The sequence below is a fragment of the Sciurus carolinensis genome, chromosome 5 (genome assembly GCF_902686445.1).
Source record: "Sciurus carolinensis chromosome 5, mSciCar1.2, whole genome shotgun sequence".
Lineage (NCBI taxonomy): Eukaryota > Metazoa > Chordata > Mammalia > Rodentia > Sciuridae > Sciurus > Sciurus carolinensis.
Window position 1 is genome coordinate 162377425 of NC_062217.1, and position 19662 is coordinate 162397086.

The 19662-nt window shown below is 37.2% G+C and overlaps 1 protein-coding gene and 1 non-coding gene across 2 annotated transcripts in view; both read left to right on the forward strand.

Moving 5' to 3' along the window:
• Positions 1 to 19662, forward strand: part of Atrnl1 (attractin like 1) — a 723769-nt gene that overhangs the window by 559332 nt on the left and 144775 nt on the right. The gene's annotated exons all lie outside the window — the stretch shown is intronic.
• Positions 13321 to 13394, forward strand: Trnaa-cgc (transfer RNA alanine (anticodon CGC)). Its single transcript has one exon. It is a non-coding gene; the product is annotated as a tRNA-Ala (tRNA).

The window sequence follows — 19662 nt, forward strand, 5'->3', positions numbered from 1 at the left end:
TAACTGCAACCTCATCATAGTTTGGTGCTAAGAAGTGAATAAAATCCTACATATCAAGGACATAGGGCATACCATAAGCATTCGGCAAGCAGTAGTTATGATTACTCTGATTTTTACTACTAAACTGAGTGTCAGGGGTCCAGATTTCCTTGTGTGTATGTTTGAACAATACGGACAGGTCTGAAAAGTACTATCCAAGGAGTGGATTGACTGACACTAATTAGCTTAAGCCCAAAAGCACCTCATTTGTACAGGCCACTTCCAAACTGGTAGTTAATGTTGCATTCTTAATTTTACATTCTTTTTCTTAAAAAGGACCTACAAAATTCTGAAAGTTTCAGCTGAATCTAGGTTATACTACTGTGAAGATTTTGTGTCTTTTTTAAACTAAAAATTTCCGGGGAAATTTATGCCAGCTAACAAACATATTGATAGCAATGTTTACATTAAACTGCTATTTTAAGCCCAAATCTCATAAAGTTCATTGTGGCTATTCAAAATGATGCTGAAGGCAAAAATGGCACGTTTAAGCAAGGAAAATTAGATATAACTTGAATATGGCAGTAGAACACAAAGATATGCAATCAATAATATAGAATTGTCTGATTTTTATATACTCAATATTTTCTAAACTGTTTTTCCAAAGGAAAGGAAAACAGCTTTAACAGATCAGTGAGAAAGTTAACTGTTTAAACTTATTCAAAATAAATATCAGTCCTCTTCAAATCAGTGTGTGTTAAAAGCATATTGAGGTATAGATCTTCCAACAAATTATAAATTAAACATCTATTATTCACACATGCAATAATTGAAACTGAGAAAATTACATATTTGAAATCAATAAAACAAACTCTGGTATTTTAAAAATAAGCTGTAGTCCACAGAAAAATATTCACATTTAAAATAGATAGCTTCAAAATCTTGAGAAAAAAGTTTTAGGTCTTTCTTGGGACATCCATTGGTGAGTTAGCATAAAACCACTGGAAATAAGTTATAATTTATTTATATTGTTCATCTTATTTTCTTTTTATTTATTTTTTATTAAAAATTTAATTAGTTATAGATGACATTAAAATGCATTTTGACACATTGTACACAAATAGAGCACAACTTCTCCTTCCTCTGGCTGAACATGGTGCAGTCACACCAGTAGAGTAGTTCATACATGTAAATAGGGTCATAATGTCCATCTCATTCCACCGTCCTTCCCACCCCCACATCCCCTCCCCACTCCTCACTTTCCTCCAGTTTCTTCATTCTTCCCTCCCCCCCCCCATTAATTGATGGATATTTTTTTCATTATATCCTGGATTTGCAAGGCAAGTGCTTTAAAAACATGTGTCCCCCTTTAAAGTTTCTATCCATTTCAAAATGAAGTGTTTTAAAAATGATTCATCAAAAAAATATGAAATTCAAATCTTACAAAATAGAGAACTCTTTTTTTAGGAAGCCAGGTCTTACAGAAATTGTAGCATGCAGTTAATAACACAAAAGGCTTATCGTTATTCATCAAATATGTTATGCTATCATTGTGATAAGAAACATCCATCCCATCTTACAGACAATGCAATTCCAGAGCAACCAGGGGTAAGCAACTTTCCCAGGGTTATTGGTACAACCAAGACTAGCATTCACCGGATTCCTAATCCTTTTAGGTTGCATCTGCTCTCAGCATTTTTAGAAAATGCCCTTTTTATTGTGTTTTCAGCAGGTTGTGAATCTAATATACTAGTTTTACTCTTTCTCTCCTCTGTGCTTTCCTTCCTGAAGAATATTTCCAGGAGAGAAATCAGTTACAGTTTTCTGTCTTTTCCAACGAGTTAAAAACATAAAAGATCATAGATGTAGTAAATCAGTTCAGAAGCTCAATGACTTGATTGGGATGCTCAATTTTACTATAATAGCTGGATCTGAAATGTTATCCGAAATGCTTACTCCTTCACAATTCTTTTCTACACCACAAAAATTGTTCATAACAAGAACAATCTTTGATAAAAAAAAAAGAAAAAAATAAGATGAGATCTTTCAGACAGCTTAATGGGGCTGCCACTGTACTAGATAACCATTGTTTAGAGCAGTCTCCCATTAGCTGAAGGCTAGTGAAGACAGAACATATCGAACGTGTCTGAAGCTGCACTTTACAAGTCAGGATAGACAGTCCTCCTAAGAAATGGAAGCTCCTGACCATTACAGATGTTGTGAGGCTGGAGATGAAGCACATACTAACAGAACAAAGCTTGTGTTTTGTGGCATTTGGATTCCAAGGTAATAAATAAGGTTAACAATTTTTGTAAAATCCTTCTTTCCCAAGAACATGAATCCCAAAATAATTGATTACTGTACTTACAATGGCATTGTTTTACTATTCCTTGTGCATAAGTAGGAATTAAAGGAAATATGTTGCTCAGTATTTCGGCACCTAATTACCCAGATTCTTCCTTGGTCTTGCTGGATTGCTCGCTTACAAAAAGTTGAACCTTATTAAGTATCTAACTCATTGATATGGTCCATTTGAAGAGGCAATTTATTAGTCTACTGGTTAACACCTGTTTGATGAAGCTCAGAAAAAAAAAAGATTTTAATTGAAAGCAAATGCAGTAAATGCTGACTCTTTCTAATTTCATAAAAGACAGGTTATATATACACATAAATACATACATAAATCCATATGATACTAAACATAAATTCACATATACATTCACATATAATTTATATATAGATGTATAAATCTCCTTTTCCCTGGACAATTTTAGTATGTTTTCCCTATGAGCTAAAAGCCATGAGTATCTCCACAGATATTTTTTGCAAGTGAAATTGCTTTTCATTTGGCAAAAACTAAACCTGTGATTCATAGCAGCTTAGAGCACTCAAGGCCAAAGAGTACATCTTGCTTGCTTTGACTGACATTTTTGCAGGCTAAATCAGACCTGCATGATTCAGCTGCATTGAGATTCATAATGCTAGGAGAGGAGAGGTTTGGGGGTGGTGTAAAAGGGAATAAAGGGAAATTGTTTTGGAAATTGTGGCTAGTGACTTAAGGTAAAAAAATCAACCACAGCCAATAGGCAGTTTCAATTGTATTTGACTGGGGAGACAACGTTTTCTTGCCACCCTTTATAAAGAGACCTAGCAAAGAACATTAGAGACAATTCAGTAAAGAAAACTATTGTGGGGAAGCAGAAAAAGAGGAACTTTTCTTTGCTATGAAAAGGAAATCAAAGTAGGGAGCAAGCACAGGCTGAATGGCTTTTTAATATTGCTCAGCTCAAGCATTAAGAGTAAGTCCAGTGAGCATTGTGTATACAGGAAAGATGAAGAAAAATCCATTACCAAAAAGTTTCTCCTAAATGTCCACCATTAGCAATTCATTCCTTTTAGATTTCTTCATCAGGCTTGCTCATCGGTTACCTTTAAAATTCACATCTCCAGAGGGTTTAAAATCTTCCTGCATGAGGTACTTTCTTATCTAAACTCAGTACAGAGGCAACACAAGGAAATTGCTTTGGGGAGATCAAGCATTAGAAAAGTGAGGTGCAGAGGTTGGGGGTGCAACTCAGTGGTAGAGTTCTTTCTTAGCAGGGCCCTGGGTTTGATCCCAAGCTATGGAAACACACACACACACACACACACACACACACACACACACACACACACAAACTGAAGTGCTCAAAAGAAATCACAAAATGGCTTAACCTAGCCAACCCTCCATTTTTGTTTAATACTTATTTTTTAATCAATAGGATATAACCTAGCCACAATGAATTTTATAGAGTTCTGGCTACATAATCTGTAGTGCAAAATGTAAAGATAGGGCTCTCTATTAAAAAAGTATTAAGATCATCAAGATGGAGAATTTCAAGAATTTCAGCAGAGACTTCAGCCAAGCTTGGGGTCCTTCTAAGACCAGGGTCTGCACAATTGCCCATGAAGTCAGTCCTCATTTTATTGATTGCAGGGGTGGAAATGGTGAATTCTAAATTTGGTTAATGAAAGTGTTTCCTTAAAGATTACTGAAATATTTCGACTTCTGAACCCTCAATACTAATATCAAAAATTTGGACCTAAACTTTTTTTAGTTTAGTGTGGAGCATTGGAAATCTCTAAATTTAGCTTTTTTCTATCGTTCTTCTTACTTATCAGATTTCTGTGTGAATCATGAGATTGGGTCCCCCCCATCTTTTTATGTTTGGATTCCACCCCCTTACCCTCAAGCCTGAAAGAAAGATGGCTCCTCATTTACTGTTGCTCACTCCTGAGCCATCCAGGTGCAGAAGGCCAGGGACTGCTCTCGGAGCTTCCAAACCAGCACTCATCCTAGCACAGCCAGCCATTGCCCAGCTCCAGGTCAGGGTTAGGATGTGTGTAGGTGACACCTGGGACTGAAAGCTAGAGGTCCTTTAGGACAAGGTGTCCCCCCAGAAACGGGACTTAGGCCTATAGGAGTCTGGGTCACCTGTGCTATAAAAAGCACCTCTGGATAGAAGAGGCTCCACGTGCCAACTCAAGTTGAGTGTGTTTCTGTGCAAGGTGATACTGATTTTCTTCCTAGCACATTTTGCCTCTAGTCCAGCCTGACAGGAGGATGCTTTTGGTCCTCTATTAAGTTTTCTTTCTTTTTCTTTTGTTCACACACTCATTATAATTAGTATATCATTAATCCTGCCACGGACAAAAGGCTCCAGGATTCTCTCCCTTGCTTACTCTTTTTTTTTTTAAGATCAGTTATCACTGACAAGTCTTCTTCCGAATCATTTACTGGACTAGTTTGGAGGAAATGATGTCATCGTTTTAACGTTACCTCTGTCTTTTCTTCCTCCTGACCCCATCCCACGGGCAACAACAGAAAGAATGGTGTTTTTATGCTATTGACTCAGAGTCATAAGACATTGAAGTTTCAAGTGATCAGCTGTTTTAATTTTTAATAGTACACCATAGAAAAAAATGATAAATCCTGGTTTTGGTCAGGGTTGAACATTAAAAACCCCATTTTTTAAGTCATATGTATTGAGTAATTTCATTATGTCTAGCACAATGCTAAGTGCATACTTATGAAATGTTTGCCTCCCCCTTAGCTTGGCAATTTGCTGGCATGTGATTTCAAATAGTTCCGTTTTTAAAATGTTGAATCAGCTTTTCAATACCTGGGTGGATTTTAAAAAATAGTTTTATTCTTTTATCTTTGTTAAAGAAAACACCTAAGTAAAACTATATTCATTTTAAAAATTCAATTTGTTGTATACCAAAGTCTAGTATATAGATTCCTTTGACTTTAGGAAACAGTATTTTCTCTTCAATCAGAAAATGTTTATCTAGTAACTGCTTTTTTATGGTATTGGATCATTCTTCCAAATTGAATCTTTTTTAGGATTTTATAGCCTTCCAGTTATAGTTCAATATAACAAAGTAAACATGAAACCAAAGCCCAAAAACAAAGCATGAAGTTAAAATGTTTGAGCTTAAAAGGACAAGTGTGCTATATGGACTTCAAAATACGTAAGAAATCTGAAGAAGTTAGTACAATAATTTGTTTAAGGGAAAGTGTTTAAAGAGAAAGTGAATCTACAGAAAAGGCAAATACTGTTTTACTGAAGCAACTCTAGTAAACAGTAGTACAGGCTGCCTGCTTGCTTGGTGGCACAGCAAGTAAGTGGTGTCACCATCTACTCAGCTGGCCAGCTTACTCATAATGCAAGATAACACATCTTCAAAATCAATGAGATAGTTCAAGAATAAGTAGTATGTTATCTAGCAAGTAAATTCAGCACCAAGCTCAGTTTCTACTTTAAAGTAGACCTTTGCCTCCAATTATATAAGGTACATATTGATCTCAACACGGAGAAGCTATAACTAGATATATGTCACCACACAAGTGCCATTTGGCCTTCCTGAAAGAGTGTGACCTGGTGAAGAGTGAAGAAACCTTAATAATATGCAGCTGTCAAATAATCTTATGGATTTTGTTTTGTTGTTGTTTTCGTTATTTTTTGTTTTTTTGTTTTTGGTAGATTCAAGATGAATTCAAATGCTGACTTGGAGTAAGTCCACCAATGGATAGTTAGGATAATTAGGATACCATTGTACTGTCCTAGGAAAACAACTTCTCTAAATAGAGGTTTCTTCCATCTAGATATATCTTCCCAGGGATATAAATGCCATTTGATCATGCTGTTCAATCATTCTCTTAATCCAGATCTCTCGAAGGGCTGACCGGAACCTACTGAAGTTCTAATTCCTTAGCCTGGCATTTAAATGCCTTTAAAGGCAGACAGTACTCACTTTTCAGCTTGATCTCCCTCCACAACTCCAGGCCAAGCCTCTGTTCTTAAACACATTAAACCTGGTTGCGCCTCTGTGCATGCTCTTGCTAATCTCAGTCTTCAATGTTTCCTTAATCTCCTAAAAATTCTACTTAATATCAAAGACATTCAATTTTTTGTAGAACCATTCCAATTACAGTTGGTATTTCTTTCTCCATTTCCCATATTTTTCTGTACCACTCAGGAAACACAGAGATTTCTTCATTTTATATTTTTCAGATATTTCTTATAAAATATATTTCTTTCCATCCACATCTCACCTCTCTAAATAGACCACATTCTGAAAGATTGGTAAAAATTAATTTCTCTACAGATGTCTCTAGTGTCTAGCACTGTGTCAAACAGAGTAGATGCTTAAAGACTTGTTCATTGATTGAACATTCATTCTTAATGAAGGTACCCGGGTAGATTCTGTTTGCATTACAGATAAGAAAGGATTACATTATCTTTTCTCTTATGATCAAACAGAATATCTTATACATAGGACTCTTGTCCTTTTCATCTCATAATCTACTAAAATGTTTATTGAAACATCTCAGCAATCTACTAAACATTTTTGTTTTGTTTTGTTTTTAAGTACAATGAACTGAACCCAGGGCACTTTATCAGAGAGCAATAGCCCCAGTCCTTTTTTCTTTTTTGCAACAGGGTCTTGCTAAGTAGCTTGGAACCTAAGTTACTGAGGCTGGCCTCAAACTTGTGATCCTCCTGCCTTAGCCTCCTGAGTCACTGGGATTATAGGAGTATACTCCTATAATTTTTTTAATTAAAAAAGCAATATAACACAAATTAAATAGGTTTGAAAGTGTGTTTTTTTTTTTCCTAATGTGTGATTAAAAGCACTTTTATAGTAGGGAAAGAAATTCACTACAAGTCATTGGAGTCACTTCCCATAGATTTCATGGGAAATTCATTTAGAACAAAATTTAAACATTTCTGAACAGCTTAGTTAAACTCTGGATTTTATTCTAATGAGATTTAACCATCAAGTCATTTTTTGTTGTATTTTTGCTATAATATGACTGAGGTTTACCTTTTTTCTCTCTAGAAGTAGCCTGCTGCTGCTTTAAACCCGTGGACGCTCAAGTCTTAATGTGCATTAGAATCCCCAGGGAATGGCCTGTTAAAATGATGACTTTCCAGCCTCACCTCCTCTAAGGTGTTGTCTGATCCTCAGTAGGGTTCTACACTTCAGTGAGCATCCCTGTTGGGTCTGATGGAGGCCCTCTAGCCACTGAGAGTTTATACTCAAAATGAGAACTTTTTCTTCTAGGATTTTTGCTGAAATAACCAGAACTTAGCATAGAAAGCAGGTGGATGCAGTGACCAGTCCCAGGATGCTCTAATCTATGCTAATCAGCCACACAGATGCAGTTGCCCCCTGTGGCCCATTTCATGGAAGAAGTGATGAAGGATTTCCCCACTGGAGTCTTTAGTGAGCATGGCAATTGGGAAGTCCCCCCTCCCAGCAGGCACTAGGGCTAGAGCCCGAACCCTGGGCAGGTCAGTTATCTGGGAGCTCTGATAAATAAAACTCATAGGGACATTGTAGAAAAATATATCTCTCACAACTCCTCCACAGTTATCAGTACAAAAGTGACAGACACTACAGAAGCAGTTTCTGGTAGGAACCAACACTAAAGAGGAATGCGGCTCAATCTTGTCATCCCAACACTATCACGAAATCCTAAAGACAGTGCTCTGGCAACCTTAGGAGGTCAATATCAGCACAAATGTGGCATTGCTGGCAGATGTAAATAAGCGAATAAGTTATCACTGTATTATGGGTAGGTGTAAGGGATAATGTGCACATTATCATAATAGCCAAAAATATTAGAACATTCAAAATGTGGATCATTGTTATTTGAATTCTTGACTTACAACTATCCCAAGGAGACATCATGATATCATTGACTTTATTTTCTTTGTGTGTGTGTGTGTGTGTGTGTGTGCAAACACACACACATATGTATATCACATATATATATATATATATGTTTATATCAAAGAAACTAGGGAAAAACAACATAAAGGAGCAATAATTTTCAAATATGGGCCACTAGCTTAAAATTGTCCTAGGCAACAGATGCTTCCCTCATTTAAAGAAAATGAGAACCAGAACTTTCACATCACATTCTTCATCACATAGATGTATGATTTTTTAAAGGTACTGTAGACAAAGTTGGAACATTTGAATTGCCACACACAATAAAAGGGTTTCCAAAAAATGTTTGAAAGTCTATGTACTCAAGAAAAGTACTGTCTGATCAAGTGGAAATTCTCCTCAGAACAAATAAGCATGAACATGGATTAGTAGTACACAGTGAAGGTTTCATGGATGAAATGTACTGATACCTTTGACTTACTTTGGAATATCTCAAAAAGAGATGAAATGATAAATGAGTAAATGAACATATCTATTAAATAGTGAAGTTGTTACAAAAGCAAATGTAGCAAGACATTAAGAATTGTAGAATTGAGGTGCCAGGTAGATAGTGATTACTAGACAATTCTTCCAGTCTTTCTGCATGCTTGAACATTTTCATAATGAAATGCTGGAAGACATTTGTCACTAGAAAAGGGGAGCCGCCCTTTTCCGGTAGTGAAGTCAGACACACTGAAGCTGAGTTCCTGTTCTTCCACATGCTAGTTATGAGATCCTGGTCAAGTTAATTTAAATCAATAAGCTCTCATTTTGTCATCTATGAAAGGAATGTAATGATACCTACCACATAGTGTAGATGAAGGATTTAAGCAAACATGAGGTGTTTGACAACTAGTAAACTTCCAAAAAATGTAAGTGATCTCAATTGACACTAGTGTGAATGTTGAACAGTAATGGAATGAAATTAAATTATATATTTTCCTTTCCTTTAAAAACTCCCTCTAACACTATTAATTTCAGTATAAGAATTGTGACTATAATTGTTATATCATGAAGTTCTTGCTAAGCAAATACTGTATTTTCTATCATAGGTTTCCAATTTCAGTAATAATTCTATAGCACTAATGAAAATTAATTGATATAAATTCCATGATATTTTATGTATTTTGAGATTAATTTTACCAAATTTAAATTTAACTTTAGTTTACTACCAAGAAAAGAAAAAGATATCCAGTATAAAATTCCAGCTGAACGTGCTGTTTTCAACAAAACAGTTCATTCAACAAAAAAATAACCCTTGTTCACTGCTGTGTAAGAAAAAAATGAAGCTTAATACAAGGCACTCGCCCACAAAAGACTTTCAGTGTGGTTAGGAAGAACTACCCAGCCCTTGGGAAAAAAGAACAATACATGAGTTAAAAATATAAAACATGCAACAAAGAAGTAAATGATTAAGAATAAAATGAATAATACAGATAATATGAGCCGAAAGTTCAGAAGAGGAAAAAAAATCACAATGGCCTTGAAATGAACATTCTGGAGCATTCTATGCCTATTTAAGCCCTTTGAAATATGAAAGAAACTTACTGGGAACGCGTGGTTTTGGTGGAAGGCAAAACACAATTGAACAGAGGATAATGTTCCAGGGCAGGATTTTCTTTGAGAATTGTGGACAGGAGGGAAGAATGAGAACAGAATATTTAGCTTTAATCAGCTAAGAATTGTGGTTAAATATTATGCCCTTCCTCATTTCAAGAAGTAGTCATTTAGTTTGTGTTCAAAAAAAGCCCCAGGATAGGTGCTAAGGGCTACTATGAATGGCATTCAGCCTGAGTTTAAGGGGCTTACCAGTAACAGTAACAAGAGTGATCTCTCAGATGTCAAGTACGCCAGCCTAGCTGAAGCTTACACTCTTACTAGAAAAGCTAAGGGGAACCTGCAATAGACAAGTCATAAAATGGCGAATGACATGTACACTAGGTAAAATGCTAGGTAAGTTCAGCAAAGTGAGTGTTCTTGCAGTTGATACACAAGATAGGGTAAGTATCCCTGCAGGAGGAAACACCCAGGCATCTATAAAGGAGAATCAGTAGAATGTGGCTGCAGATGCAGTGAAAGAGTGAGAAGAAGGAAAAGAGTGAACCAGGGCACCAAAGTGAAACGTGCGCACAAAACAGTCTGTGGTTCTTGACAGCGGTATGGTTGGTGGCTTGGATGGAGAGGAGGGTGGTGGAGAGGGAGCTTGGGTCAGACCACCAGGACTTTGAATACCGGCCTTAATGTCTTGAGCTTTATTCTACTGGCAATAGGGAGCCATTAAACTGTTATGAGCTAAGGAACGAAATGCTCAGAACTTTTTTGTTATTCATTTTTAATCTGGTAGCTTGTGTAGGATGAATTGGAGGAAGAAAAATCTAGAGTCAAAACAACCAAAGATAATGGGGACCTGAACCAGGGCCATCACTGACAGAACTATTTCACAGGATAATATTAACTTCCTGTAAAGAACAAGAGGAAAGCAGAGCCTACCAAAGCATGCTACAGTAGGAGACTGGCTTTGTTTAGAATGGCCAACACCTGGGAATTATAAAAAGCAGACAGGTATTTAGTCAGTTTTATTATTGTTCTTAAATTCTCCAGAGAGTGCCCCTTGTTACCCACATCCAGTGCAGTTGTTGCCCCTGCCCCCACCATCATACGGGTCCCACCGTGTTAGGCCACTGCATAGAGGTGGAAGCATTGAAAGAAGGCTCCCCAAGTCCAGCTTAGCACCTGGAGGTTTGAGGGTGCTTTTCATGGACTCGGAAATCAGGAAGATGTAAAAGCAGGTTTGGAAATGAGTTCAGTTAAACATGAGTTACTACAGGGCTGGCCAAATGGTAATGGCCAACGTTGGAAATGTAAGAGTGGACGTAGCTCAGCTGAGAAGTCAGAGCACCCGGTCTGGGGTAGGGAGTCAGCTGCTTACAGGTGGCAACCAAAGCTATCGAAATGTTTCTCACCTCTTGGGAGTTGCTGTTTGTAATCGAATATCTACAGTATCACCCACATATCTGTATAGCACATGATCCCAAGCCAAACAGCACTCAATGTTACAGTCAGGAGCCACCTGCCCAGAGCTTGAATTGCCTTCCTTTCAGCTCCTGCCAAAGTACACGATCATTGGTACTTGAAAGCTAAGTATTAAGAAGATTGCAAATGGATTCTTTTTTTTTTTTTCCTAAATTCTATCACTGCAACTGAATTAATTACTTGCACCAGATAAATTTAAATATCAGAAAATAGTTTACATTGACTACATTAGAACTTCACTTCCCAAGGAAGTACTCCGAATGATTCGCAGGGTAATGAGTAATGTTCTTCCCTAGCCTTCCTTCGGGATTAGTACGAAACACATAGAAAATGTCAACATAGTTCTACAACTAGTGTTAAACTCATTGTTATACACATACGTGGCCTGGGAAAATGTTTCCCCTATCTAGCAGTGAAGATACCTTTCAATCTTGCTAGCTTGGAATTTCAGGACTGTGTTTAATGATCAAGTGCATTAACCATCTCAGCTTAAACTCTTGGTAAAACAATCAACCTGCTTTGCCTGTGTGGACATGGACTGCTTTTTTCAGGCCTTATTTGTAATTGCCTGGTATGAGTTTTGTTGTTAATGACTTCAGAACTCTTTGAATTTTAGGGAAGCAGTCAAGGAATAAATTATACATAATAATAAATAGCTGAGAATGTGATGTTTGATGATATTATTTAAGAATATAGGATTGAGGAAGTATCCAAAAAGGATTAATTAGAATGATTAGCACATTGTATTTAAAAAGTACTGTCCATAGAATCCAAATAATGATAATAATGAGATTATTGCCATTTATTACACATCAATGGCAACTGTACTTTACAGCATTATGTCTAGTAACCACATTATTCCTATATTATAGATGAGAAATTTAAGATTCAGAGAGCAAGTAACTTATTACAGTGGCAAAGCTTGGGGCTCATCAAAGATTAACCCCTTGAGCATGTTTTCATCTGCCAATCCAGGGCTCTAGCCTTAGAACATATATCCAAAATATGTTTATTTGCTAGATATTTTCTTTGGGCCTCTAAGGGACCTTTAGAGGCCTTAAGTCTAATCTGCTATGATTTTAGAATGAAACAGATGGCAGACAAACAATAACAATATGTGATTTAGGTTTTACCATTCATAATAACATCAGAACCTTCAAGTACAGAGGAATAAATACAACACAAAAAGTGCACGAAGGTCTCTGCTGAAAACTAAAAACATCACTAAGAGAATCAAAGATACTCTATGAAATGGAGGAATATACCATGTGCAAGAATCAGAAGACTCAGTATTATAATGATTTTTTAAATTTTCTGCAAGCTGAAAATAGATTCAGTAATAATCCAAATAAAAAACCTAACAGTATTTTTTTGTAGATATTAACAAACTTCTAAAATATTTGTAACAATGTCAAAGGTCAAGGATATCTGGAGAAGAAAACTGTATACAACTCAGTTTCAAGATTTTATCATAAAAATGTGTTAGTTCAAACAGTTTGGAGTTGTTTTAATGAAGAAGAGACTTTTCACAAAGAAGATATCCATACACCTATAAAGGTGCTCAATTTCTTCAGTCTTCAGGGAAGAACAAATCCAGACCACAATTCAGCACCATCACACATTCACAAGAATGGCTAAATTAAAGACAGCCAATACCAACAAGGATATAAAATAACTTACACTCATATGCTGCCCTTGCTTTGGGAGTGTAAATTGGTCCAACCATTTTGAAAAACTATCCATATATTCAAAAACTAAACATATACCTTCCAGTTGACAAAGCAATCCCCCTCCTAGATGTAAGCTCAACAGAAATTAATACAAATGCTCACCAAAATTATACACAAGATTGTTCGTGGCAGCATTGTGTATGATAGCCAAAAGTCAGTCAGGATAAGAATAAATTGTAGTGTATTCACATAATGGAATACCAGAGAGAACAAATCACAACTACAGGCAATCGTAGGGGTGTACCCCTCAGGCATAATGTTGTGCAAGTCAAACTCTAAAGAGTATCCCGCTTACATAAAGTTAGACAGCAGGTGCTGGGGATGTAGCTCAGTTGGTAGAGTGCTTGCCTCGCATGCACAAGGCCCTGGGTTCAATCCCCAGCACCACAAAAAAAAAAAAAAAGAAAAAAAGAAAAAAAAAAGTTAGACAGCAGACAAAACCAACCTGTGTTAACTAAGGAAGTTTCTGGGATGATGGAAATGTTTAGTACATAGGTCTGCTCACCTCTTGAAAATTTATCAAGCTATATATTTAAGTTTTTTTGTAGTTTTCTCTCTGTTTGTGCCTGTGTGTGTGTGTGTGTGTGTGTGTGTGTGTGTGTGAGAGAGAGAGAGAGAGAGAGAGAGAGAGAGAATCTCAATAACAACCTACCACCATCACCACCAAAACCAGAACAAATAAAAAGTAATAGTCTTTCACCACTGGCTCAAATCTAGTTGGGGTAGTTACTGTTAACTCCCCTACCATCTCTCACTCAGTGTTTTTCATTCTGTTGCCTTTGTACCCTAGAGTACAATCCCTGTAGCTCCATGAATATATTTAGATAATTCAGGATATTTGGGCCAAACAATGATCCATAAACCCAGAAAAAGTTAAATAAAGAGTTAATATTACTTTCCTTTTGAAAACAGAACTGCAAGTCCCTGGGCTTAAGTGTCTTCATATTAACACATACAAAATGGTATGTAAAGAGGCCACAAGCTACAGAGCCTGGATGTTTTTGACCCAGGAAACATTTGTCAATGAAATCTTTAGCAGATCTTACCATCTTCAACTACCTCAACTTCATGGTTTATTTAACCAAGCTCTTTAGAAACTTGTAGTAGGCACATCAAAGAATGTTTTTTAAATGCCCATATTAAAATTTGGATCAAAGAAACAAACAAGGGAAAATTATCTCTCCTTTAGGTTCAATTAACATTATTTTATCCCTAATGTTGAGTTTGCTCCAGTTAAAATAATTATATGAAAAAAGAGGAAACGTTGATGTAATCACAGTTTGCCATCTTGCTAATTGGCAGGTCACCATCTTATGCCATCTGATTCCATTTACCTGATTATTAAGTAACTGATTTACTTCACCTGACTGTGGTGGCCACTTGTGAAGGGGACTGTGCTCTTCCTATAGCGCTTGGAAGGAGAAAGGGCTGAGAAGTTGAAATTGGGTTTCTATCATATTCCTGATTCTATTGCTCACCCTATTAGGACTTCTAGGAAAATCACTTTACCTCCCTGACCTTTGGATTTTCAAACTGTAAGTTAGTAATAACTCTTAGCAGTGAAATGTCTTGAATGTTGGCTTTTAACATAGCAGCAGTCATAAGAAAATGATTATAACTAATAAAAGCGTTTCTAGGAGTTTACTCTTGGGGCAAATCTTTTTGCTACACAGTTTTAAAAATAGGGTAGTGATGAAAGATTCTGAAAAGTGTTAGCATGTTAATTGATCAAATGTATTTATTAGAGGCATTTTTATGAATAGTATACATGATTAACCTTTTATAACTAAAGTTTCCAAATATTAGATATTCCTTTTAAGGATATGAAAAGTGCTTTGTGATCTGGTTGGTTTTAACAGTATGGATTTATTTTCTCCTAGAAACAGATGATGAATATAATTAACTGTGTACATCTGAAGTCTAATGGCTATGTAGAGGTGATGGTAAACTGTTATCTCTTCTCAGTAGTTTATGAACAAGATGAAAAATCAGAAGCTATAGATTCCTATTGCCTCTACTATACTAAACATGCACACACATTTAAGTGTGTGTAAGGGCATGCAATAAAGAGAAATAAATACTCTTCAAGTTCTAAATTAGACTGATAATGATCCATAGGGATATGGAGATCAGTTGTGATCTAATAAAAGTTCACATTTGGAGACAGAGGTAGAACTTCAAATTCCTTAGAATTACTTGCTAAATAACTGTGAACATACCATTTAACCTCCATTTGCTTCAGCAGCTCATTTTGAAAAATAGAACAGTAATTCCTGAGAGTTTGTTGTGACTATTAACTATGGTAATAAATGTTAAAATATGTATAAATTGCAAAGTACCTACAAATGTAAGATATTATTGAGATAACCTTTGGGTTTTAACATTCAAATATAATTTTATTTAGGCTCATAATGTAGTTACTCTTTACCTGATTTGTGTTAGTCAATTACTGACAGATGATAAGCAGGAATCCCTTAGCTCAGATATTAATGAGAAGGAGGTGTGAAGTACTTCAGAATCAAAACCACATTGAAAAAAAACCTAGCTTTGCTACTTACTGCTTTTGAGTACTTAAATAAGCGATTAACTTCTCTGAATGTTAGTTTCCTTTATTGTAAAACTGAAATAATACACCTTAAGTAGCATAGTAAAATTTTAAAAAAACTTGTATTATTCATGTAGTCACAACACATAGGGCCTGTTATCTCACAGGATTAAGATTTTTGTTTCAGATAGAGTCCGAGGTGCTATGGCTACAGATAGGTAAAGACTTGGGCTCTACCTTCAAATCCACAGACTGTTGTTGGAAAATACCATAAGAAGAGATAATGTTGATGCAGAACAAGTCTCATGAAAAAGGCATGCACAGTGCAGAGAGTGGTGGAATCAGAACAGACTTCCTGCAGCCCGAGTCCTAGATGGTAGTTGATAAGAGAGCAGGGTGTGTCAGTTGCAAGGTGAGTTCCGTATTCGTTTTCTACAGCTGCCACTACAAACTACCACAAACTTGGGGATGTAAAACAACAGAAATTTATCCTCTCCAATATCTGGAGGCCAGAAGTCCAACATTAGGATGTCAACAGGGTTGGTTCCTTCTGGAAGCTTTATGGGAGAAACCATTCCATTCCTCTCTCCTTGCTTCTGGCTGCTGGCAGTGATGGTTATTCCTTAGCTTTTGTCATATCACTCTAGTCTCTGCCTTAGTCTTCACATGGCCTTCTTCCTTGTGTGTTTCCACGGGACATTCATACAAAGATACTAGTCGTTGACCCACCCTAGTCCAGTTTTAGCTCGGTTTAACTATATCTACAAAGGGCCGCTTTTAGGTAAGGACACATTCCAAGATTAGACATGAAATTTGGGTGAACACTATTCAACTTAGAACAGTCTCCCTCAGATCCCCCAAATTCATGTCTATCCTACATGCAAAATATATTTGTCCCACCTCAGCAACCCTCAGAGTCTTAACCCATTCCAGTATTAAGTCTAAGTTCAAATTCTTACCTAAGAACTCAGAAAGTTACAAACCTCATTATCTAAATCAGCTCTACATAAGACTCTGGGTATGATCCATCCCAGGTCAAAATTCCCCTCCACCTGCCTATTTGTGAAGCTAGGAAACAAGTTCTCCACTTCCCAAATATGTTGGTGAGTCAGGCATAGCATGGGCATCCCCATTACAAAAGGGAGGGAGGGAAAGAAGTGACACAATCATGGGCCCAAAGCCAGTCTGGAACCCGGTAGAGCCAGTTCCATTAGATTTCAAGGCCTGGGAATAATGTTCTTGGGCTTGATGTTCTATCTTGAGACCCTCTTGGGCATTCCCACCCTCTCTGGTTTCCTCAGCCATGGCTCCACCTTCAGAGTCATTCTTCCTTCATTTTCCCTCCATCTTTGTGCCTTTCAGTTCAAGCTGGTTGTGTCTGTCAGCATACAATTCTCAAAAACCTTGCTGATCTTCCATGTGACTCACAAGTCTGCCATCCTCCAGGAGGCTTCCCCAAAGATCCTCCCCATATAACTCCACATCTGTTTGCTATCTTCTGAGAAGACGCATTGCTTTTATCCTTGGTCACATACTAAATTTCTTCAACAAAATGTTGTCCATCAACAACCTTTGTGTTCTCTCCAAAGCACACATTCTTATCTTTTACAATTCAGATAGCCTGGGAGTTTCCCAGATCATCAAGTGCCTGTACCTTTTTGTTTAGCAGTTTGTAACTACATTTCTTTCTTTCTGCTTGCATTTTATTATAAGCAGGAGGAGTGGAAAGAAACAGGTCACAGCAATCATACTTTGCTTGGAAATCTCAGTGGATCATCCAAGTTCATCCCTTATATATACTGCCTTCCACCCAGCACAATTGAACAAAATGCAGTTAACTTCCCTGTCACTTTTTAAAAAAAGTATTCTCTTTCCTCTAGTTGCTAATAACATGCCACTAATTTTCTTCAGAGATTTCATCAGAGGCACCTCTAATGTTCATATTTCTTGGAACATTCTGTTCTTGACAACATATGTATTTTCTAAGATGACAGGCACTTTCTCTGCAGCCCTCCTAACTTCTTTCTGAACCAGAACCACCTTTAAAACCCATATTTCCACTAATAGCCATTTCCGGGCATGTGGGCTTTTGATGTTCCCCCAAACTCTTCCTATCTCTACCCCTTACCCCATTCCAAAGCCATTTGCAGACTTTTAGGTATTTGTTATAGCAGAAGTTCTTTCTAGGTTCTAACATCTGCGTCATTTTCCTAGGGCTACCGTAACTACTACAGATGAGGGGACTTAAAATAACAGACATTTATGCTCTCATGGTTCTGGAAGCCAGAATTCTGAAATCAAGGTGTCAGCCATGTTCCCTCTGATGGCTCTGGGGAAGAATCCTTGCCTCTTCTCACCTTCTGGTGGCTCCTGGCAGTTCTCAGCATTCCTTAGCTTGGTTTGGTCACTCCTGTCTCTGCCTTTGTCCTCAGATGGTCTCTTCTTCGCATGTCTGCATATGGCCTCTTTAAAATGAAAGATATCATTGGGTATAAGGCCCAACCTAATTCAGTATAATCTTCTCTTAAATAATCATTTGTGTAAAGGTTACACTCTGGACACAAATTTTGGAGCAGGGTCACTATTCAACCCCATATGAGTTCTGACAGACCTGCTTCTCTGATCCTCTTTTAGGTTGACAACACTATATTAGGTTGCTATGGTGATAGTTTATTCATTTGACCTACTGTCTTCATTCTAATCCCCCATTTCTTTTAAAACTGTGTTTCTTAAATGTTAAACCTTTAAACTGACAGATAGACTCATGGCAACATCTTGAGAAATCTGAACATTATGTTTGTCTGGAGATGGGAATTTTGCCAAGGTAAGGTCAGAAATAGTAAAATATTGTTTTTAGTTTATTGTATTAATTTGCTGCCACTAACTGTGGTCAAATAATAATCTTTGGTTTTGTTCATAGTTAATCACTTGCTCAGGTTGAAATCATCAAGTTTCTATAACTGATTCTGTAAATTGATATTTAATACTTGGTCTGCCATGGTTACCCAGCCTGGGATTTGTTCCTTTAACTTATCAATCAGTGGCAGAGTCAATGCGTAAGCTGCTAGTGATTTGGGGAGTGTCTTTGTATTCAATGGTTTTGTACCTCGTTTGTAATTGAAGGTCATTCTTTAAGAAAAGAATGGTATCTAAGGCTGTAAATCCATTGTGCTTTCTAAACTCTTGAGAATGGAGATTTGCAACATCGATATCAGCTTAGCTTCTTCCATTCAGACTACCGAGACTAATGCTCATAGTTTTAATTATTTTCACTCAATGCAGCAAATTCAAGGAATATTATTTTCTACCTGCCTGACAGAAAATATGTCTGTCTTATACATTTTAAGCCTACGAAACAATGGCCTTCTCTGTTTTCAGGTAGCTCCTCTCCTAGCACACCTCTGAGAGTCTAGTTGTCTTATCTTCATAGCAGTTCACGACCAGGGATGTCACTCTAGAGACTCCATCTCAGAGCGTTGTAAGGTGTGTTGGAGAGTTGTTTCTTAAGGCTCTGAATGAACATATGCTCCATGCTCCTCTTTCATGTGAGTTTTCTTGCTGGTTGAACATTTCTTTTCTCCCTTCATCCCCCCAAAGTCCTATCGTATCCTAACCCCTGAAACCTGGAAATGCTTCCTTGTTCAGCAAGAGGGCCTTTGCACATGTGATTGCTTGAAAGATTGTGACATCGGCGATCATCCCAGCTTAGCTGGGTTGACTTGAAATGTAATCAGTGGTGTCTTTACAAGGCAGAGGCAGAGGGAGCCTTGTAAGAGATAGAAGAAATGGTGATGTGACCATGGAGGCAGAGACTGGAATGTGCACACAAGCCAAGGAACACCAAAAACTGCCAGAGGCAAGAAACCGCTGGTTCCTGGGAGGCTCTGGAGAGTGCTGCTCTGCTGACCTCTCCATTCCAGCCCAGTGACACTGATCTCAAATCCCTGTGTCCAGAATTGTGAGGAAAATAAATGTCTACAGTATTAGGGCACCAAGTTTGGGTTGTCACAGCAGTCTTGGGAAACTGGTATGGAATATTTTCTTTTGAAAGATGTGAGATATTCTATGCTCCTAACAACAACATATACTAGTGCATATGTATATTATAATCAT